This window comes from Hyperoodon ampullatus (genome assembly GCF_949752795.1).
Source record: "Hyperoodon ampullatus genome assembly, chromosome: 1".
Lineage (NCBI taxonomy): Eukaryota > Metazoa > Chordata > Mammalia > Artiodactyla > Ziphiidae > Hyperoodon > Hyperoodon ampullatus.
The window spans coordinates 92,872,871-92,896,769 of NC_136914.1; positions in this window are offsets into that span (position 1 = coordinate 92,872,871).

Sequence of the window (23,899 nt, forward strand, 5' to 3'; positions counted from 1 at the left end):
GAAATGGAAGGTGGTGATGGTTGGACAACATTATGAAAGTATTTAATACCACTGAACTGTACACTAAAAATGGTTAAGATGGTAAATTTTATGTGCATTTTACTACAATTAAATATATCTATATACATATATATTTATATATAATTATATTATATGTTATAAATATATACTTATATACATTTATATATAGTATAATATGTGTGTGTGTGTGTGTATATATATATATATATATATATATATATATATATATATATATATACACACACATATATATTCTGCTCCTTGGAGAGCAACTTGCATTAATTCAGAGCCAAGGGCATGACGTGTGGAAGTAGCTTCTCTTCCAAGCCGTTTAGAAATATGTGTCCAACTTAATTTTGCCTGGGACTGGCTTGAAGAACAGATGACATTAAAGTGGCTCTGGGCTGGCCACACTGAGGAAGGTTCAGGAAAACCTTGTGGAGTTAGTCTGTTGCAAAAGTGTGGAGAAGGCAACATTGGTCTTTTGCTCATCTCCCATTTCGTATATTTTCCCTAATTTTATCTGGCTTTTAGTCTCTTGTCTGACTTTCTTTCATCACAGAGCAAGATTTGCCACCTCCTTGAAAATAAAACTGTTTTGGGGCCTTGCACCTGGTAGACACTTGTTAAATATTAGTTGAATGCATAAACTATTTCCCCTTGATAGTACTGATTATTTGTAAAATCCATTTACTCTTTCCAAACCTCTTTCATTTCTGTTACTTCACTGTGTCCTCCAAACACCGGTCTCGGGTTTGCCACCCCTGGGAACTTGGCATGAGGGCCATTAGAACTGCCTTTTATCAGGTGAGAAAAACCAAGGTGCGCTCGGTGAAGGTCACGTGGACAGTATTTGGAGATGCAGGCATGGCATCAGTGCTCCTGACTGTTTTCTCAGTGTCCTTTGCACACAGCCAGGATGTTTCACTCTCAGGAGAATAGCTGACATTTATCAAACAGGTATTATGGGGGCTTCCCTGGTGGCGCAGTGGTTGAGAGTCCGCCCACCAATGCAGGGGACACGGGTTCGTGCCCTGGTCCGGGAAGATCCCACATGCCACGGAGCGGCTGGGCCCGTGAGCCATGGCCGCTGAGCCTGCGCATCCAGAGCCTGTGCTCCGCAACGGGAGAGGCCACAGCAGTGAGAGGCCCGTGTACCGCAAAAAAACAAAAACAAAACCAAAAACAAACCCATGTATTATGTGCCAGGCACCATGCTGAGAGCCTTACGTGTGTTATCTTCTTTAATCCCACCGTAACCCTCCGGGTAGCTATTATTATTATTATCCCCATTTTACAGAGGTGTAAAATAAGGTATGGTGTGGGGTGGTAAAGGGAAAGTCACATAGTTAGTAAATGGTGCAGTTAGGATGGGACCCCAAGCTGTCTGGCTTAAATACATGCACTTAAATACTATAAAGTTACTGAAAGTGATGTAATATTACCCTGCAAAGAAATTTTCTCAAGGAAAACTAGAGAAAGAGGGAATGGTAATCAAAAGGATGACTTCCTAAAGGAGGACCCTCAGGTAGTTGGGGACCAAAGGAAGCATATGGGGCTAAAAAGGACTCTATCTCTGGTAGTCCCTAGTCTTTGAAATCTATTCAAGTGGAATAGATTTTGTAGGAAAACGCTCAAATAGATTCTGGTTTAAAGGGAAATTCTAGATTGTTGCCCCAATTTTTACTGATCCCGGTTAATCTTTCATGTTGCCCAAGGGAATCATTTTCAATACAGAGTCTATTTTTATTCTCAGGCGCAGAGGATTTCACTACTTGTATCTAAATCATGTCTCCACTCTTTTGATTCTGTTCTACTTATGATAGAGAGGATGATATTGATCTTTTGATCCTATTTTTCTGCCAATGATACTACAGTCCACAGAAAGACTTAACTAAAAATAAATAGAATAATATTCTCACAATGAGTATTTAAGAATTGCAATTACTTTCCCTCATAATATGGTAGGTATAATGCTTATTATTATCAGAAATAACTTCAGAGTGGATATAATTTTAATATTTAAGAAAAAGGAAAAAGAATATTTCCTGTATTTGTCAGTACTTTTAAGGTAACAAATGAAAGAAACTCAAATAAAACCACCTTAAATAATGAAGTAAATGGGTTCATATAACTAGGAAATTTAGAAATCAAGAGGGCCTGAGGATCCTTTAAGACTCAAATGATGTCATTTGCTCTCTCTCCCTCTCTGTCCCCACTGCCGGTCTTTGCTTTTCTTGGTATTTGGGCCTCAGTTCCTCCCATGATGATTGAACCTCTGCCATGAAGAGGAACATGGCCTCTTACAGCTTCAGGCATAATCACTCCTAATGAAAATTTCCAGAGGAAACAGAGAGGTTTTCTCTCTGAGCATTTAAATATGCAATCCAAGAAAGGACCCTAAATGGTTCTTGTTTGGTCAAACGCTTAATGCTGGGCTAGTTCCTGTGGCCATGGAGAGGCTTGAGATTGGCCAGGTTATCGAACACATGCTCACTTCCATGGTCAAGATATGAGTGCTGTGATTAACTGCCTTTCTAGATCCTCTGGGAGAGGGAGTGGGTGCAGTGCCCCAGGGGGTGTTAGAAGATGTAAATAGAAATTGGTCAGTGTCATGTGGGTCATTCTGTGGCCCTGGCAGAGCATAAACTGCAGTGAAGGTCAACTCCAATCTAGCCTTAATCGTTTGAGCTAAATAGGGGATTTGGGCTAGAAATAGAAAAATTACATTATGGTCCAGAACCTACTCTCCCAATGACACACACAAAAAAGTCACACACACAAACACCTACTGACTGAGTGCCTACAATATACTAGAAAGACACACAATGTTGTGTTTAGTGAAGAACAGACTCTATCGATTATCAAATGTGTGACTGGATGAGCTACTGCCCCCTTCTTATGTCCTAGTCTTTAGTGGGAATAACGGAATTAGGAACATACCTCATAGGAACATAAATGTGTTCATATATGTAAAGCAGTTGGTGTACTCCCTGCCTGGCTCACAGTAAATCCTATCTAGTTGTTTGTTTTTTTTAGTACTACTATTAATATTAGTATTAGTATTATTTGACCTTCGGCAAGTTGCCTCACATCTCTGTGCTTCAGATTGTCTGTCCATAAAATGGGAGTGCTACACCTATTTGAAAGTGTGAGGTATAGGTAAAAACAACACATACAGAGCACAGTATATTGCAAACAAACAAGGCTGGCCATCATCAGGTGGGAAATGTCCTTGCTTCACAACTCCTGGCTCCGTTCCTGCACCCTGACCATGGAGAGAGAACCAAGACCCAATGGGAGACAGAGCCCTGCTGTTTACCCCTCTCCAGTGAGTGTAATCCCGTGTTACTTTTTTTTTTTACATTTTTATTGGAGTATAATTGCTTTACAATGGTGTGTTAGTTTCTGCTTTATAACAAAGTGAATCAGTTATACATATACATATGTTCCCATATCTGTTCCCTCTTGCATCTCCCTCCCTCCCACCCTCCCTATCCCACCCCTCTAGGTGGTCACAAACCACCTAGCTGATCTCCCTGTGCTATGTGGCTGCTTCCCACTAGCTATCTATTTTACATTTGGTAGTGTATATATGTTCATGTCACTCTCTCACTTCGTCACAACTTACCATTCCCCCTCCCCATATCCTCAAGTCCATTCTCTAGTAGGTCTGTGTCTTTATTCCCGTCTTACCCCTAGGTTCTTCATGACATTTTTCTTTTCTTAGATTCCATATATATGTGTTAGCATATGGTATTTGTCTTTCTCTTTCTGGCTTATTTCACTCTGTATGACAGACTCTAGGCCACCATCACCCTGATACCAAAACCAAACAAAGATGTCACAAAGAAAGAAAACTACAGGCCAATATCACTGATGAACATAGATGCAAAAATCCTCAATAAAATACTAGCAAACAGAATCCAACAGCACATTAAAAGGATCATACACCATGATCAAGTGGGGTTTATTCCAGGAATGCAAGGATTCTTCAATATACGCAAATCAATCAACGTGATACACCATATTAACAAATTGAAGGAGAAAAGCCATATGATCATCTCAACAGATGCAGAGAAAGCTTTCGACAAAATTCAACACCCATTTATGATAAAAACCCTGCAGAAAGTAGGCATAGAGGGAACTTTCTTCAAAATAATAAAGGCCATATATGACAAACCCACAGCCAACATCGTCCTCAATGAAATCGTGTTACTTTTGAATTTTCAGTCACTATAAGAACCCCTTTGGTCGTTCCCCGCCTACAAACAGTTTTAACATTTGATCTAGTATAGTTTGATATACTAGTATACATTTGATAGTGAAAGAGAAAAGACAATTTCTCACCATTTAAATGATCCTTGACTCTTCTCTTTTCCTGCTTCATGCTCCCTGTTCCGATCCATAGAGGCTTGTTGGAAATTTTAGCCTTAAAAAAGACCAATAAATACTGCCTAAATCATAGGCCACAAGAACTTGGGAGAAGTTAACACTATGATAACGATTAAGGTGGTGCCTGAGCAAAGGCTGAAAATGTTAAAGGTTGTTTGAAAGTGGATTCCCAGTTGTCTCTTATGTATACCAGGAGCTGGTCCTATGCCAGCTTGGTCTTCCATAATTTCTGGTGGAACTTTATCACTTTGCTTTCTTTCTGATGGCAAGTTACTCTTAAATCTCTTTTCCCGGAAACAGAATCTTGTTTTAAGCTCTCTTAGAATCTGAAAGTAGGCAAAATAATAGCTGGATAAAATGTAACACTTTAGAAAGTTTTGCCTGGGCCAACATTATTTCCTTGTGGCGTTTTTTTGCTTTTTAACTTAAACACCTATTTATTAGTAACAATGCAGGCAGTACAGCGGACTCTTGGCATTGGAAATGGGGAATGTTGGATATAGGGTTTTGTTTTTTCTTGTTTCAACAGCTTTATTGAGGTATAATTGACATATAATAAACTGTATGCATTTAAAGTGTCAACTTGGATAAGATTTGACATATGTATACACCTGTGAAACCATCACCACAATCAGGAAAAAGAAGATATGTCACCCCCAGAAATTCCTGGAGTTTGTATGTCTCTTTCCCCTTCCTCTAGAATATGTGCAATTTTTCTAGGGTAAAGAAAAACACTATTTATTTATAATTAGAAGCAAAGATTTTTAATACATATGGAGAACCTGGGCAGAGGAGCTGGGAATGGGATGACAACTCCATTACAAAGCTGACTTTTAGAATTGTAAGAGGAACTAATTACCCCATTATGGAGACTCTCTGCTTTCCTAGCTGCAGGTCTCCTAACTATGAAAAAGGCTTTTGGGGCACGAGTGTCCTTCAGGGATTTCTAAACACTCCATAAACTAGGCTCATCCAACCCGATGGGGCTGTCTGAGGCCTTATTATAAACAGATGGGAAAGAAAGTATATCGACTGTCTGTGACCTTTTTGGAGTCACTTAGAAAGACACCAGTGAAGGGGATGGTCATGGAGATGAAGTCCCTTGATTTCTGAAGCCAAATTCAACCCACAGGATCCAACAGGCCCAGATAAAGCTCAAGACATACATTTAGAAACTAACCTAAAAGAAAAAAAAAAAGATAAGACCGAAGGAAACATTCATCCTCTTCTGATTCACTGCAGCTTCTGAGCTGGATCCCCTAGTGAAGGGTTGAAGAATTATGAAGCGTTTTGGCTGGGTGGGAAGGAGTGTTCACCAGATTGTCTTGCAACGTTCAGTGCAGGAAATTATCCATCCGGTGGGAGAGGATAACCCTGCAATTCCATCCAGATGAGGCATGATCAGAGCCATGAAGGGTCTACGTTGAAAAGTGAAACAAAACCAAATGAAATCAAAGGAGATGAGTTGAGGTTAGAGTGAGGGATTGGGAAGGATAGACGCCTTGGAAAACACGTCAGTTCTAAATACTCCTGGACCTCAGAAATATTTCTATTATTCCCTCTCAGAGCTCTGATTCACATCTCTCAAATTCCTTGGAAGTCCAGGCCTAAGGGGAGGGGCAAAGGGAACATCTATTGTTCAGGGGATGGGGGGTGTAATGTGTAATTGCTGAGATTCATTCAATGTGACCGAATCTAAATAAACACACAGCTTTATCAGTTAGAGATGAAAGGGTCTGACCAGCTCTGAGCCTCTTTCCCTGACAAGCATAGAGATACCAAAAGGGAATCTTATCAAGGGGTTTTAGAATGCAGAAGGAGATACGAACAAGCAGACTTAAAACATACACAAGGTAGGATCTGGGGACAAATTGAGCTGACTTGAATTCCCTTTGTCTTTCCTTCCATTTTTCTTTTTCTCTTGTAAAAGGTGATAAACGTCTGCGTGCAGTGACAGTAGAGAATTCAAGAAAAATTATATTTCTAAAGTAAAAGGAAAACCGGCCCTGGCATATGTGAAAAGCCCCTTCTCCTTCACGTTGGCATAGTGAGCAAGGCTTCGTTAAGCCTTGGAATCGCTTGTCAAGGCATAAAGATCAAAATTCCCTGGTGTTGGCCAGGCTCGCTTATTCCTGCTTCGGGGGATCCCCCAGTGCAGCGGAGCCGGGCACAGACACCTGCCATGAAATTAGAAGCTGCCCTGAGCAGGGCAGATGGGTGTTTCAGTTCTGTCTTCAGATTTGCAGGGACACCCCAGAAAGGAGGCAGAAGTATCCGTCTCTCTCCCAGCTGGGAGGGGATGCCTAAGGTCCCTGAAAGGTCCCTGTTCAACTAGGCAGTTTACCATTCCTCAGTCTTTTCTTTCTTTTTTAATGTTACAAGCTTCATTTGTGTTCATTTAAGATAAATGAGAAAGTACAAATGGGCCAAAAAGAAGAAAACCACTGTTAACACTTTCTTAAATATTCTTCCAAAGCTTTCCACAGAAAACCAAATGACAGATAAAACTAAACTTTTTTTTATAATTTACTTGTTTCTCCCACTACAATGAACATGTCATAGTATGTTTTTTTTTTTGTTGTTGTTGTTTTTGCGATACGCGGGCCTCTCACTGTTGTGGCCTCTCCCATTGCGGAGCACAGGCTCCGGATGCGCAGGCTCAGCGGCCATGGCTCACGGGCCCAGCTGCTCCGCGGCATGTGGGATCTTCCCGGACCGGGGCACGAACCCATGTCCCCTGCATCAGCAGGCAGACTCTCAACCACTGCGCCACCAGGGAAGCCCCTATAGTATGTTTAATTAATTGCCCTGTATTAGACAGTCTGGTTGTTTCCAGCATTTTATTCTTATAAACAACCCGTAGCCTTAAATCTTTGTGCAAATTCCTTATTTCCTTAGGATAAATTCCTAGGTGTCGGGTCAAAACTGTGCATATTTTGAGGCTCCTTAGAATGGTTGTTTCCAAATTGCAACCTTCCACTCACCCACCTTCCACGCCAAGTTTTATCAGTCCTCACTCCCATCTATTCTACCTGTGGCTAACTCTGGGTAGCATCACTTTTCTCTTCTGCTAATCTGATTGTGTAAAAGTGGGGTCTCGTTGTTTCAATTTGCATTTCTTTAATTACTAGTAAAATGAATTTTTTTCATTTGTGTATTATCCATTTGTTTTTCTTTCATTAACTTGCTATTCATGCCCTTAGTGCATTTTTCTATTGTGGTACAGTATTCCTCTTTTTCTTCATAAGAACCCTTTATATGTAAAAGATATTCGGTATCAGCTTTTAATACAAGTTACATATTTCTTTAAAGTTTGTCATTTGCCCTTTAGCTTTTTAATAGTGTTTTGCCATATACTTAAAATTTTTTCAGATTTCTTTTTTTTTTTTTTTTTTTTTTTGCGGTACGTGGGCCTCTCACTGTTGTGGCCTCTCCCGCTGCGGAGCACAGGCTCTGGACGTGCAGGCCCAGCGGCCATGGCTCACGGGCCCAGCTGCTCTGCGGCATGTGGGATCTTCCCGGACCGGGACACAAACCCGTGTCCCCTGCTTTGGCAGGCGGCCTCTCAACCACTGCACCACCAGGGAAGCCCTCAGATTTTAATTAAAAGGTTTCTGCCTTGGAATCTTGCTTACAAAGTTCTCCATTTGTCTCTGCTCTCTGAGGGAAGATGGGGGCTTTTAGACAATGCTTCATCAAACCTCCATGGCTATCCTTTATGCATTTTTAAACAAAAAGAACAGAGGCAGTGAATAGACGCAGTGAGACTTAAATTACAGTGGAATAAAATTCCATATATTTTTGCTTACCAGAGTTGGCTTGCTTTTGCTAATTTATCACAGAGCATGAAAAGTCCAGCAGAGCCCCCCAAGAGAGAATAATGCCCAAAGGCAGGCTGCTTCTTCATCTGAATGCTCAGATTCATTTGGAACCCTGTTTCTTTTGGGGGTAGTTCTGAGCAGGCACACTCACCTTACCTTGAACTCCTTTCTCACCCCTGAGCACCTTATGTGTTAAATGCTCAGTTTGTTAAACTTGTTGGAGTACTGCCTCTAAAGCAGGGCCAAGGCAAGAGCTCTTTGTTAAGGGAGTGTTTCCCAGAGACTTGCTTAGGACTCAAAAGCGATCAATCCATGGGGGTAGGAGAAGGGTAGGGGGGGTGGAGTCCCCTACTCAGCATTACCATCTTTCCAAAGACTCAAAGCCTCAGAAACAACTGACTTCTTGGAATTCCCTGGGTGTACATGTGCTTTGCACATGAGAAATTCATTTTGCCTAAAGGGGATTATTTCCTACAGCAGGGTAATAGCCAACAGGAAAACCTCACCAATATATTATCTAGAAATCCACTCTGTTATTTGACACAAGTCTCAGCGTCTAGAGTACATCTCAGTTTTGTGCCTGCCCAGCACCTATTCTCTCTTCTTGGGTTGATGGGACATTGATCTTTTTGAAGAATCATACTGCCCTCATGCTCCAAATATGTAATTTGAGGATGGAGGTGCTGAGACCAGCCCCTGACACTATATAGACATACCAGTCAGACCTAGACAATCAGAGCATTTCATTCCCCTTGGCTACAGTGATTGGTTCAAGAATGGGCACATGACCCAAGCTGGACCAATAAAATTCAACTCTTAGACTTTCATTGATATTATTAGGAAAGAGACAAGTTCTTTTCACTAGGGATGCTGAGCAAATAGGTTGTGAGCCTGGACTTTGGTCTCCTCCTTGCCCAGTCATGGGAAGAGCCTGTCTAAATGAAACCTGCTCAGAGGAAAGCAGAAATAGAAAGTGTCTGAGTCCTGACTACTGCAGTAAGCCCCTAGACTGACCCATGCCTAAAATTGGAATCCCCCTAAACTGTTTCCTGAGCCAGTAAACCCTCCTCTTTGCTCAAGTCCATTGAGATGAGAGTTTCATCACCTGAGCAATATTTCTGAAAATAGCAACTTCGTATTATCTCTAGACACCTTGGCAATAAAGGCAAGTTTAAAAGGAGTTGATCTGAGAGTCTGGATTGTAGCCCTACCACCACTAATTACTTTCAAATCCTTGGGCTAGTGGCTTTATCTGTGTGGGCTCACTTTTCTCATCTAAAAGAGGTTGTTGGAAGAAAGAAACTCTAAATATCTCTTCGAGGGCCATAAGTCTTGGCTCTGTGATAACATTGTGTCAACACTTCAAGTTAATCTGAGATTCTGTCTCCAACTGCCACCTCCATACCCAATGACAAATGACACTGATTTATTTTTTTATTTAATTTTTTTTGCGGTACACGGGCCTCTCACTCTTATGGCCTCTCCCGTTGCGGAGCACAGGCTCCGGACACACAGGCTCAGCGGCCATGGCTCACGGGCCCAGCCGCTCCGCAACATGTGGGATCCTTCCAGACCGGGGCACGAACCTGTGTCCCCTGCATCGGCAGGCGGACTCTCAACCACTGTGCCACCAGGGAAGCTCCAACACTGATTTATTTTAAAAGTTGAAAGCCAAATCATAAGGACTACATATGCTTTAAGGGACTAGCAGATAGAGCAAGACTATCTCTAAAACATTACTAGGATGTAGATTTCTCCAGAATTATGTTAATGAAGTGAGTAATATACTAATACATTAACTATTGTAACTATTGTATAGATTGGTAATAAATATTTTGCTTTTAAAAGGTCTACTGCTCCAGTTTTGCTGAGCTAAAGTAAACAAAGATCCTAGTATGTCAACAGATGACACAAGTGTTCAGAAATGATGCTGTCTGCTCCACGCAGATGAACAGAGAAAACAGGAAGAGAAGCTGATCACACTCCCAGGTCTCCTTAGTCATATATCCATTACTTACTTTGATGAATTATCTCAATGCTCAGGACTTCAGACACAATCATGGGATGATCTTTCAGAAAGAAAAATTGAATCATATCATTCCTCTGCTTCAAATCTTTCACTGATTCCCGAGTGCCTTCAGGACTAAGTTCAAAAACATTGATATGGTTTATAAGCCCTTAGTTGTGTGAGCCTTGCTTTTAATTCCATATTGCATCATCATCTCTTGCTGTTCCTCTTTACGTATCTAACCTACACTAAGTAAATAGGTGAATGCATATAAAACACTTAGCATACTTCCTGGCATTTAATAAGTGCTTATAAATGTTGGCTATCACTATTGCACATTAGTGAAACTCGTAGTTCCCCAAAGATGCATCACTGGTCCTGGGCCTGTTTGCCCTGAGTCCAACCTCACCCTCCCCTTGCCTTGTTATTATCCACCATGGCTGATGCTTGCAAGCTGCATTGTTTCAGATGGCCAGCTGGTTAGCTTAGGCCAGTGGGAGGCACTGGTGAAATAATAGAGGATGGGAAGAATAGGGTATTGCTCCCCTTGCTGTCTTGGTGGCTTCTGCAGCAGTAATTATGTCTCTTCTATAGTTCCAGCTCTTACCAAAGAGGCGCACTGTGGTTTCAGCTTCTTGTCCCTTCTTTCTCCCTCTAGGAGAGGTGATACAGTAAGTCCCCTACATGCGAACATTCAAGTTGTGAACTTTCAAAGATGCGAACATGCGCTCATATGTCCAGTCACATAAGTTAGTTCACGTGTCTGGTGTACATTGTCACGTGCATGCATCCTCTACGAGTGGTTGTGCTTTTGTGTACTTTACTGTACAGTACAGTTGCTGTGCAACATGAAGGGCTTATTAATGAAGACCTGATGGATTTGGAGGCCCAGAGAAAGGACGAAGAGAGATAAGAGGAAGAAGAAGTAACTGAAGAACCAAAGGGATTCACAACACAGGAAATGGCAAGGGGATTTTCTTTGAGGAGGCACTGTTAGTTTTTCAGACACAGGACCCGAATGGTACGCGAAAGTTGCAGCAGCCGTTCAGAATGCAATCCAGTGCTACTGTGTCATCTATGAGGAGAAAAAAAGAGCTACTACCCAGACGTCCCTGGATCGTTTTTTCAAGAGCGTAGATAGAATTGAATCCAGCACGGGACCAGAACCTGTGTCATCAACGTCAGGCGTGAGTGAAGTTGCAGCTTGCCCTCCGTCTCCTATTGCTGACGATCCTTCAGCTCTACCATCTCCCACCTCCTCTCCCTCCTCCAGTCAGTAACTCTCCTTGCCTCTTCACTCGATGCCAGTCCCTGTATGCCAGCTGTTGTACTGCACTACTGTACTTCCCAAGGTACTGTACTGTAAGATTAAAAATGTTTTCTTTATTTTTTGTGTGTGTTTGTTCTTTATGTATTATTTGTGTGAAAAGTATTATAAACCTATTACAGTACAGTACTATATAGCCAATTGTGTTAGTTGGGTACCTAGGTTAACTTTGTTGGACTTATGAACAAATTGGACTTACGAACATGCTCTCGGAACGGAACTCGTTCATATGTAGGGGACTTACTGTAGCGGCTTCTTGCTGATGCCTTTTCCTGCATGGACTCATTATCCCATGTTTAACTCTCAGCATCTCTCTCTACCATACAGTCAATCCCGTGCTTTAAATTCCCTCTGTTGTAAATACTTGAGGAGGTGTCTGTTTTCCTGCAGAAAACTGACTGATTCACACAGCCTGCCTTCCCACCACAGGGCCTTTGCTTATTCTCTACCTGTGCCTCCTCATCCCCAAGGCCTACTCTTAGTCATCTTTTAAGACTTTGTTCTACCATCACCTCCTCTTTGAAACTGTCCCAGTTTTCCACCCACTTCTTCCTGAACAATGAATTGTGTATCCCTCTTCTATCACATCTCTCTCATAATAAGCGGTTTATTCTTGGAAACCAGTATAGACTTAATTTTCTTAAGAGCAAGTACATTGTTGTATGAAATGTGGTATCACAGACCTATCACATAGAAGAAGTAAGTGTTTATTAAATGAATGACGGAATGCAGAACTAAAGAAACACTTTTCAAATCCAGATAAAAATAATTGTATACTGTCCTTGTGGCAGATACTGTAAGTTACCCACTCAATAGTCACATCTCCTTTTTTCTTGCTAACAGAACCCTAGTTCTGTTTGGAGCAGCAATGTTTCCAGCCTCCCTTGCAGCTCAAGGTGGCCATGTGACAGGTCTATCCAGTGAAACAAGTGAAGACTTCCAGGGAGGTTTCTGGAAAAGCTTTGCTCTCCTAATAAAAGGGAAAAGTCATAGCCCATACTACTCTTTCTTCCCACCCTATTTTTTCTGTGCCTTGAATGTTGATGTGATATCTGGAGCTACTGCAGCTAACGTGAAACTATGAGCGTGAGGGAAGCAATAAGCATGAGGGGGGAAATAACCCAACACATGTAAGATAGCAAAGCAAAGGATAGAAAGAATATGGGTCTCATGGCATCACTGGATTTCTTGATAGAGGAGGAAAGTTAATTCTTCCTTTTAAGCTATTGTTCTTTCAATTTTATATCACTTGCAGTCAAATCCATTTCTAATGGATAGAATCTGCCATTCAGGAATAGTCTACTATTGTTCCCTTTTATCATCCCAGATAAGGATGGCACAGTCACAATCAGATGATCCAATACCAGTGACTAATATGGGGAGTCCAAAGAAAAAACAGTAAATTCATGGGTATGGTGGTTGATTTTATGTGTTCAACTTGACTAGGCCATGGTATCCAGCTATTTCGTCAAACACCCATCTAGATGTTGCTGTGAATGTATTTTTTAGGCAAAATTAACATTTAAACTAGTAGGCTTTGTGTAAAGCAGATTATCCTCCATAATGTGGATGGGTCTCATCCAGTCAGTTGAAACCTTAAGAGAGAAAGGCTGAAGTTCCCCAAGGAAGAGAGAATTCTGCCTGTAGACTGCCTTTGGACTTGAGAGGCAATATGAACTCTTCCCTGGGTTTCTAGCCTGTGGCCTGCCTTATAGATTTCAGACTTGCCAGCCCCCATAATTATAGGAGCTAATTCCTTAAAATCAATCAATTTCTCACATATATATATGAAACAGAACCATGTATCCTATTGGTTCTGTTTCTCCAGAGAACCATGACTAATATATTGTGTATATAGAAGCTCAGGGAAGGAATAAGCTTTTTAAAAATATATTTATTTTTTGCATGCATCAGGTCTTAGTTGCAGCATGTGGGAATCTTCATTGCGGTACGCAGGCTTCTCTCTAGTTGTGGCACGTGGGCTCAGTAGTTGCGGCACACGGGCTTAGTTGCCCCGCAGCATGTGAGATCTTTTTTCCCCGACCAGTGATCAAACTGGCATCTCCTGCATTGCAAGACAGATTCTTAACCACTGGACCAACAGGGAAGTCCCAAGAATAAACTCTTAGTGGGAAACAAAGACCCTTGAGATATACACCTCAGTGGAAACCATTAAGAATTTTCATTCCAGATTTTGTTGAGCATGTTTATAATTTTTGTGTGTGTGTGATTTTGGGGTAAAGAAAAACTTGATTTATTCCACTTTCTCTTTTGATCAGAGAGTAGTCTACATTCCTTCCAGGATCAATTTAATTAATCTTCAGCCTCCTTCTTTTCCTCTCTGTGAAGTTGGATCTGTTAGAACCTGGCCCAGTGGCCAGTATCTTCACGAGCCAGTTTTCTACCAGGTGTAGATGGGAGTCTCCTGGACCTGGGGATTGTATCTATGATCTCATTCTATCATCCATGGGGATTGTTTGTTGTTGTCAGAGTTAAAATTGTAACCCTGTCTTCTGCTGCCTGGAATGAAAGGTTATGGGATGAGGAGAACATATCAACATGAGTGAATTATTTATGAAATCAGGTTTTGGCATTTTAATTTCTGAGCATCATGCTGGGCTGGATTGCTGGGAAATGACAGCACTCTTGAGTAGTGAGATGAGAGCCATATTGAAACACAGATGTTAGTCTGGTTCTCACCTGTTCTTCACTAATGGCGGCAAACTCTGAAACAGGCTGGGTTCAGGCAGAATCAGGCAGTGCCAGGATCTGACTCCGTCTTCCAGGTCTGCTTTACATCCTGTAGCCAGTTAATCCCTTCAATGAGTCCTTTCCCTTGGGGGCCACCATTGCCATCTCTTCCTCTCCTGATAGAGGGAGAGAAGTCAGAAAACCCCTTTCTCTCTTAGATACCTCCCAGAGCCTCCTTTATGCAGATGGCTAATCTAATCAGAAAACTGTGAGTCTCTTTAAACCTTCATCTAGCAAGAGTGGGCAAACCATGGCCCTTGGGCCAAATCCAGAGACTACAGGTAGCCTACAAAACCTAGCTTATTTACTCTCTGGCCTTAAAAGTTTGCTGACCCCTCTGGATTCTAGAGGTAGTAAAGCCTTTAGCAATGGGAATTACAGGCATGAGTGAGGGGTGGAGGAATTTTGTGGTATGAGGCTTGGGCCAGCTTTGTTTAAAAACAAACAAAAAAAAAGATGCAAAGAGAAGTCCTTGAAAGATTGCGGTTGAGCAACTTGTCCACAGGAAACGGATGCACTGTTGATAGACTTCTGTGACTGGGAGAAGCCTAGTGTCTTGATTACCATGGATTCTATTGAAAAGGAAACACTAGGTGTTTCTCTTAATTATACATACTTACCAGGTAAGTGTGTATACTTACCAGGTACTGCCCAGAGCACTTTTCACACATTTATCCCACTTAATCTCCACAACTCCATGAGGAAGATGTAGCTACTAACCCCGGTTTGTGGATAATTAAGATAAATCATACATACCAAACTGGTCCAGGATATACAGCAGGTTAGAGGAAGAACGCAGGCTCAGATTCATGACTGTCACCTTACATGCCACCACCCTATGTTGCTTTCCGGTTCTGACCAACATAGTGCAGGAGGTTTTCCTTCCACATTCCGTTGGAAGGCTCTTGATTCTTGAACATGCTTGCCCATGCTTCTCTGCCCTTCTGTTTCCCATCCTCTGGCCCATCTTCTCGAGCCTACTTCCTCTCCTAAACTTGGTCCTGGCGCGGGGGTGGAGAGAGGTGCAGGCAGGGTGGTCATTTAACTGTATTATGCAACCGTGTAATAGATCCCAGTCCTTCAGGAAGTTTGACAAACTGGAATATGTGTTTAGATTTCTAAACTCGGAGACATTTCAGAGCAAAGAGGATCAGGCTGTGTCCTCCAGATGGTTACAAATGGTTTTACTCTTCTGTGTACGATAGAGATGCAGCTGCCACTGGAACACAGCTGTTTACAGAGTCTGTGCAGGGGAGTATGCGGGGAATGTCAGAGTTGTGGGCTGGCTTCTTTATCCCTGAGGAAGGGAGAGCAGCCTGGCTTGCAAGTTTCTGATGTGAGAACATGCCCGTTTGTTTCAAGAAGAATTTTTTGAAGAGTTGTAAAGGGTTCAAGGCTCCCACCCTGCATGATGCAAGCTTGGGTACAGTGTGCCAGTGGGTGTGTATTAGTTTCCCGTGGCTGCCATAACAAATTACCATGAACTGGATTGGTTAAAACAACAGAAGTATATTCTCTTATGGTTCTGGAGAGAAACACAGAAACCCAGAATCAAGGTGTCAGCAGGGCCACACTCCCTCTGGAGGCTCTAGCGAACAGTCTGTTCTTTGCCTCTCCCAGCTTCTGTGGCTGATGGCTGTCCTTGATTCATGGCTGTGTCACTCCAATCTCTGCCTCTATGGTCACAATCACTTCCTCTTCTGTCTTCTCTGTGTTTCTTATGAGGACACTTGTCACTGGACTGGGGACCTATACAGATAATCCAGGATGATCTCCTCATCTTAAGATCTCTAAATTAATTACATCTGCAAAGACCTCTTCTTCCAAAGAAGGTAACGTTCACAGGTTCTGGAGATTAGGACATGGACATAAGTTTTTTGGGTCCACCATTCAGTCCACTGCAGGTGTGTACTAGCGTGAGAGAGAGGAAAAGAGAGAGGCGAGGGCATGGAAGAAACCAGTTGCCTACCCTAGGATCCCAGCATCGATTCAGCCAGCTCCAGCCCCTAATCCCATTTTTTAGTCATGGGGAAATGTATCATTTCCAGTTTGCAATTAGTGGTGAGTATCGTAGACACAGTACTCAAACAGCGTAGGTGTTTATGTTTATCATGTAATGAGAGTTAAGAGATAGACATCTTAAGACTATTATGCTGTTCTATCATCGTCTGGGACCCTTCTGCTCCTTGTCTCCCCATCTAGCCTTAGTACAAGGCTTTCATCCTTAGATGACCTCATGGTTCAGCCAGGCTGCTGAAGCTTCAGCCATCACATCTACATTTTAGGCAGGAAGAAGGAGGAAGATTAGGAAGGGCAAAGTGGTATATGCTTTGTGACTTGGCTCACTTAAAGAGCTTCATAGAGGGTACACCTAGTGCTTACATCTCATTGGTCAGAACAGGATGGGCCATAGCTGCGAAGGAAACAAGGAAAATAGGTGTCTGTGTGTGTGTATGTGTGTGTGTGTGTGTGTGTTTAATCTAGGCACACGGCTATGTTGAATAAAATGAAGGGTCAATTACTAAGGAAGAAGGAGAGACTGGCTATTGGGTGGGCAACCAGGGCTCCATACCATGGGGGCCTTGTAAGCACACAAGTCTTAGCACTCATGTGGCAGAGGCAGAGAGCAGAGAACAGAGGCAGAAGCAGAGAACACTGTCACCTCCTCTAACTTGTAATAATAATAAAAGTAGCTAACATTTGCTGAGGGGTCCCCGGCACTGGGCTTTGTTCCTCCCAAGTTCATTAAACTTTACAACAACCCTCTGAGATTGGTCCTATTGCACTGTGCCCATTTACAGATGAGAACATTGAGGCTCAGTTAGAGCAAGTAATTTGCCAAGGATCACATGACTGGAAAGTGGCAGAGCCAGGATTGAACCAGATATGCCCATCGCATAGCCCAGGTTCCACGATGACTGCCCCACCTGGCTGGGCTGCTCTGAGACCTTGAGGAGGCTGGAGGGGAGGGCTTAGGTCACCCCTGTGGGACAGTAACTGAGGGAGCACGTCTGCAGAGCTGCCTCATCTTTCTTATTTTTTTTCGGCTGCACTGCACAGCATGTGGGATCTTAGTTGCCCCCACCAGGGATCAAACCCGCGCCCCTGCATTGGAAGCTTGGAGTCTTAACCACTGGACCACCAAGGAAGTCCCTTGCCTTTCTTTGTGCTACATTAACTAGGTGAGCAATACTGACTTGGCGACGATCGGTGTTATATGTCACTACTCCTTTAAAAATATTTTTCTTAATGGTACAGATGAACCTGTTTGCAAGGCACAGATGTAGAGAACAAACGTATGGACACCAAGGGGGGAAAGCGGCCTGGGGGTGGTGGTGGTGGGATGAACTGGGAGATTGGGATTGACATGTATACACTAACATGTATAAAATAGGTAACTAATGAGAACCTGCTGTAGAGCACAGGGAACTCCACTTCGCCGTCCAGTAGAAACTAACACAACAGTGTAAAACAACTATACCCCAATAAAAACAAGTTCTTAATCTTCCCACTTACCCCATAGCCTCCTATATTCATATATAGGATTATATATGAATTATATTATATATAGAGAGATGTATGTGTATACAAAATATTTGAGTTAACACTTTGCTGATTCCTGACTGATTGAACGCGTGGGGTGGCAGGGGGACTCTGCCCGACAGAGCTAACCCCCAGCGCACAAAGCCCCTGCTCCTTCTCTGCCTGAACATTCTGTCCACTTTCCTACCTCCAGGACTTTGTACCTACCAGCTCCTTTTCTGGAATGCCCTCCTTTCTCTCTCTCTCTCTCATTGTAAATGTAAGGTGCTTCCTCTAAGACCCCAGATCAAGTGTCCTTTTATCACAATGTCTTCCTTCTCCGACAGCCCTTGCTGACAGCTCTCTCCGCTCCTGTCCCCTCCCCTCCCCTGTCCCTTTCTCTCTCTCGACCCCTGTCCATTCTCAACACCTCTTTTTGGTACCACTCGCTTGGCCTGGAGTTGTCTTTTGGGCCCACATGGGGTGGCACATATTTTAAGCCGTATGTTTTCTGAAGGCCAGTGGTGCATCTCATACTTTTCATGTCCCCTGAGTCCTCCACACCCCAGCCCTTCATGCCCACCTCTCTCCAGAAGCCTGTGAGGAGGTCACAGTGCCTTATAGCACTGGTTCAGCGAGTTACACGCTCACTGAAGAGCTCTTACACACCCTCGCGTGTTGCATGCACATGTTTGTGCGACAATCCTGTTTATGTAGCCAAGAGAAAGAGAAGGGAAGTGGTCACACAAGGCAGGAGCAGATGCAACGTGTTTCTTGATGGGGTTTTTCCTTTGCTCCTGGGTTCCCTTACAGCCCCCAGCTGCCGGCAGCACTCTGCAGATGGCGCTCTGCCAGAGTTGGGAAAACAAGCGCTTGCTCGGCCACTGTCTTTTTAGCCCACCCTGGGGTGGTTCACCCCACCCCAGGAAGAACTTACACTAACAACCCATGTACTTGCGTTTGTGGGACTGTTTATAAGCAGCAAGCTCTCCTGGATCTGACCTGGACTCAGCACCAATGAGACTACATCCTCATCTGGGAGGAGAAGGCAGGGTCAGTGCCCAGGAGACGCCAGCTGGACAACATCTCTGCCCCAGCTCTCAGCATCCCTGACGGCCCAGTTTCTTGACTTTCTGAGTCTCACTGTCACCTAGAATAACCACTCCATCCAAGTGGAACTCCAGGTGCCTTAGGAAGGACATGAGGCTGATGGCAGGACAGGGCCAACCACACTGTACCTCCCTGGCTTTTCTGATGATGCCCAGGGAGGTGAAGCTTTATGCCCACAGTGGGTTCGTTGCCTCTCCCTACCTTTGCTTTCTGCCCAGGGCTTCTGAACTGGCTTCACCAATCGGTATCAAGAGGAGCAGGCTCTCTGTTGTGTGTACATTGTGAACCCATACATAGGCCCCCTTAATTCACAGTGACATCAGCTCCATTGTGAGTGATGGCATTTAACAGATTTTGGGGAAAACTCCAAATTCCACCCCATTCAGTCTTATCAAGGATAAGACAGAGAGCTGATGTTATACTGAAGTATTCCCTGAGCTATTTCTTTATCCTCTGAATGCTCCTGGCAACTCAGCCCATGAATTAGATGTGTAGTCACGTTCCATAAATGGGATAAGCGCCCAGTAGGTAAGTCAATTGATTTACCTAGTAGGTAAGTCAACGACCATTTACTGGACACAACGATGTGGGGCACACATCTAGATTCCGGGCCTCGGGAGCACCTGAGATCCCCTCCTCTTCTTCAGGTGCCCGCCAAGTCCCATACTAAGTTACCACGTCTTGCAGACTATTCCTTTGCAGAACCCATCCCTGTCTTCCCAGGCCCGTCATCCTCACCACTCCAGGTGAGGCATTTATCTGCTCGCACCTGGATGGATGAAGAAGCTGGAGGCAACAGTGCAATTTGTCTTCACTCTACCTTAAAATCCCTGTCTTTACACCCTCCCTCTCCTCCTATCTTTATCTCATCCACCTCTTTGCTTTGCCCAATTTCTCCTCTCTCTCTCTCTCTCTCTCTCTCCCTCCCTCCCTCTCAGAATAACCTACATCAAGTGCACAAATCTTACCTGTAGAGTGCCATAAATTTGTACATAGGTGCACACCTGTTCTATCCCCACCCAGTCAAGAAGATACAGAACATTTCCAGCCCCCCAAGCTGACTCCTTCGTGACCCTTCCCAGCTAGCACCCCCATCAAGGGCAGCCACTATTCTGACCTCTATCACCATAGACTAGTTATGCCTATTTTTGAGCTTCATATAAATGCAGGCATACAATAAGAATTCTTTTGTGTCTGTTCTATTTCAACTTTGTGCTTCTCTCACTCAGCATTGAGTCTGTGAGATTCATCCACGTTGTTCATAAAATACCAGTATTCTAGCTTTCTTTTGCTGGGTAGCATTCCATATGAATGAATACGCTGCAGTTTCTTTAGCCACTCCCCCACTGATGGACATTTGAGTTTCCAGTTTGGGGCTATTCCAAATACAGCCGTTGTGAACATTCTGGTCCAAATCTTTGCTCGTTCCTTATGTCCTTCCCCGTCAATTCTCTCCGCGAGTTTCCAATCCCTTCCTTTCCTCTGTTTCTTCACCTCAGCCTACAAACGTGGCCAGAACTCTGAACTCTTCTAACTTACAAGGAAGAAAGAAAAGAGTTTTAAAAAAAAAAAACAAAAACTCCTTCTTCTGACCAGAATCCACCTATTCACCACTCCTCCCATTTCCTTCCTATGTCCCCATATGTCCTCCCGGAGGCGAGGCCGACCCCTGTTGGCTCCATGTCTGAGGTGTCCACTTAGGGTGCAGCGCCTCGTGGGGCTAATCCTGACTTTCCTCCATCTCCCGGCCCCTCTCCTATCACGCTTACAAACGCAGGCACATCTCCTCCCCTGGAGCTTGTGATAAAGTGGCACCTAGGATGCTTTCTGTCCTCTCATCTCTCTGCCTGCAGATCCAATCCTGCCCTCCCAGACTGACTTCTAATTTCACTAGTATTACCTCCTCCATTCCCCTAGCTGGGAGTAATCCTCCATGTCCGTGCCGTTTGTCATGTAAGCCTCTTTCATGGCATTTACCATCTCGTCTGCTTCACCTTACTGTTACTTGGGAGTACGTCACATTACCTGCCTGGGCCTGGAGTCTCTGGATGTATTACCTGTGTCTGTGTCATCTCTGATTTTGCCCAACACTGAACACTGTGGCTGGCACTGATAAGGCTTATTACTAAATGAACGCTATTATTCATTTATTATTTATTATTAATAAATTATTAAGTGGTTTATTATTAAATTACTTGCTACCTGTCCCTATATTATGAAGATTCTATCTCTGAAACACATATGAAAAGTTTAAAGCTTTTAAACCTTAAAGAACAAGGTGAGGAAATCTATCGTGTATGTGTGCGTGGTTGTCAGAACTCTCAGTCTAGGGTGGCCTTGAGTTGGCAAGCACATCAGTGCCTGACTGTTTGGGGGCCTTGGGGGGCCACTCAGGCCATGAGAGAGCAGGCTGCTCTCGAATCAGGTGGTTTCAAAGATCCTTTAGCCCTGAGTCAACCTCACTGAGGACTGGAATACTCAGAAGACAGCAGAAGAGGGGAATGCTCACAGGCATTTAACAGACCCCCATGGCTGACTGCAGCTAACTCAGCCTTGCAGAATTTCTTTGTGATGCCTCACAGTCTATTTTTTATCCCAATATTTTCACTACTTGACGACAGCTGGTTTTTCTATTTGATTTCTGTCTGTGTGCACCAGGGTGTGATCAGAAGAAACCAACTTTATCCTCCAGTTTTCCTCTTAGTCTTGAAATGCAACCAGTCTAACTAAACCCACATTTACCAAAAGTTAGGTGGGTATGACATCACTTTTGGATGCCAAACACTTAAGTTTTTCACCATAGAATATGTCTGTGGGACTCTGCCCAGCAGCCAGGGGAATGATGCCCTGTAGGGGAACATGGCCTTCTTTGTAACACTCATACCCAGGCAGTTTTGTTCCCTCGGTGGGCTGTCCTTAAGAGATGGGCTGGGAAATTATCCTCTCCTTTCCAATGACCACTATCAAAAGGGCAGTGTTCTCAGTTGCCCAGGACTAACATTTCAGAAGAAATGCGAGTTCAATGACTTCTTAGTGTTACATTTTAATCCAGAAATATTATTTATCTAGTGGTCTGAATATCAACCTTGGTTTTTATCCTCAAGGGGAAAAGAGAAGACGGCAAAACTTACTCAAGAGGCAGTCTCCAAGTTGGGTCTTGTAATTATGAAACACTGACATTTTCTGGGAGGAAAAAAAAACGATTGGCTTTTTGAAAATACACAGACCTTATTTTTTAGAGAAGTTTTAGGCTCATAGCAAAGTTTAGTGGAAAATACAGAGTTACTGTATACTCCCATCCCCACGCATATGCCCCCGTTATCAACTTCCCCGACCAGAGTGGTACATGTGTTACAAGTGATGAACCTACATGACACATCATAATCACTCCAAGTTCATAGTTTAAATTAGGGTTCGCTCTTGGTGTTGCACATTCTGTGGGTTTTGACAAATGTATAATGATATGCATCCACCATTATAGTATCAGACAGAGTGGCTTTACTGCCCCCCAAAATTCTCTGCACTCCACCTACTCACCCCCCTCCCCCAACCCCTGGCAACCACTGATCTTTTTGTTGTCTCCATAGTTTTGCATTTTCCAGAATGTCATGTATTTCAAATCATATAGTATGTAGCCTCTTAGTGGCTTCTTTCACTTACTAATACACATTTAGAGTTCCTTCATGTCTTTATGTTCTTTGATAGCTTATTTCTTTTTAGCATGGAGTAATATTTCATTGTCTGGTTGTAGCACTGTTTATCCATTCACCTACTAAAGGATGTGTTGTTTGCTTCAAAGTATTGGCAACTATGACTGAAGCTGCTATAAAAATCTGCATTCAGGCCTTTGTGTAGACAAGTTTTCAACTCGGTTGGGTAAATGAAAATGATTTTTTTTGCATTTATTTATTTTTAACATCTTTATTGGAGTATAATTGCTTTACAGTGGTGTGGTAGTTTCTGCTGTATAACAAAGTGAATCAGCCATACATACACATATATACCCATATCCCCTCCCTCTTGCGTCTCCCTCCCACCCTCCATATCCCTCCCCTCTAGGTGGTCACAAAGCACCGAGCTGATCTCCCTGTGCTATGTGGCTGCTTCCCACTAGCTATCTGTTTTACAGTTGGTAGTGTATGTAAGTCCATGCCACTCTCTCACTTCATCCCAGCTTACCCTTCCCCCTGCCCACATCCACACGTCCATTCTCTGCATCTGTGTCTTTGTTCCTGCCCTGCCCCTAGGTGCAGCAGAACCAGAAAATGATTATTTTTTGAAACAAACCTGACAGCCACCCTTTCTGACTCCCATCATATGCACAAAGCTTCACCAGCATTTGCGGGATTCTGTACTCCATAGAGGACTGTTCTCCATGCTATAGCGGAGGATGCGGAGAAGAATAGGTGTTTCTGTCCTTATTTCATGGTATGAAAGGGAAGGGCAACATGTAAACTCACTGAGAAACATAACAGCATGTAATTTGTGCTAAGAGAGAAACTCTACAATGGCAAAGTGGAAGTTAAAAAAAAGCTAAATAATTAACCACACCTATAACAACAGAGAAAGAAAGAATAAGAAAAGGTGAAAGTCAGTACCTATTTCCCTAATATTTGGATTTACACTGTAAAGCAACTGCAGTGTCTTTACATCTCCCACTGCTTTCAGTGTCTCTCCCTCCCCTCAGCCTCCTCAGTCCAGTGGGGACACAGTGTAGGTCCCCAAGCAGCAAAGAGTAAAAATGGGGCTTTCCTGGTGGCTCAGTGGTTGGGAATCTTCCTGCCAATGCAGGGGACACGGGTTCCAGCCCTGGTCTGGGAAGATCCCACATGCCGCGGAGCAGCTAAGCCGTGTGCCACAACTACTGAGCCCACGTGCCACAACTACTGAAGCCCGCGCGCCTAGAGCCCGTGCTCCGCAAGAAGAGAAACCACCGCAATGAGA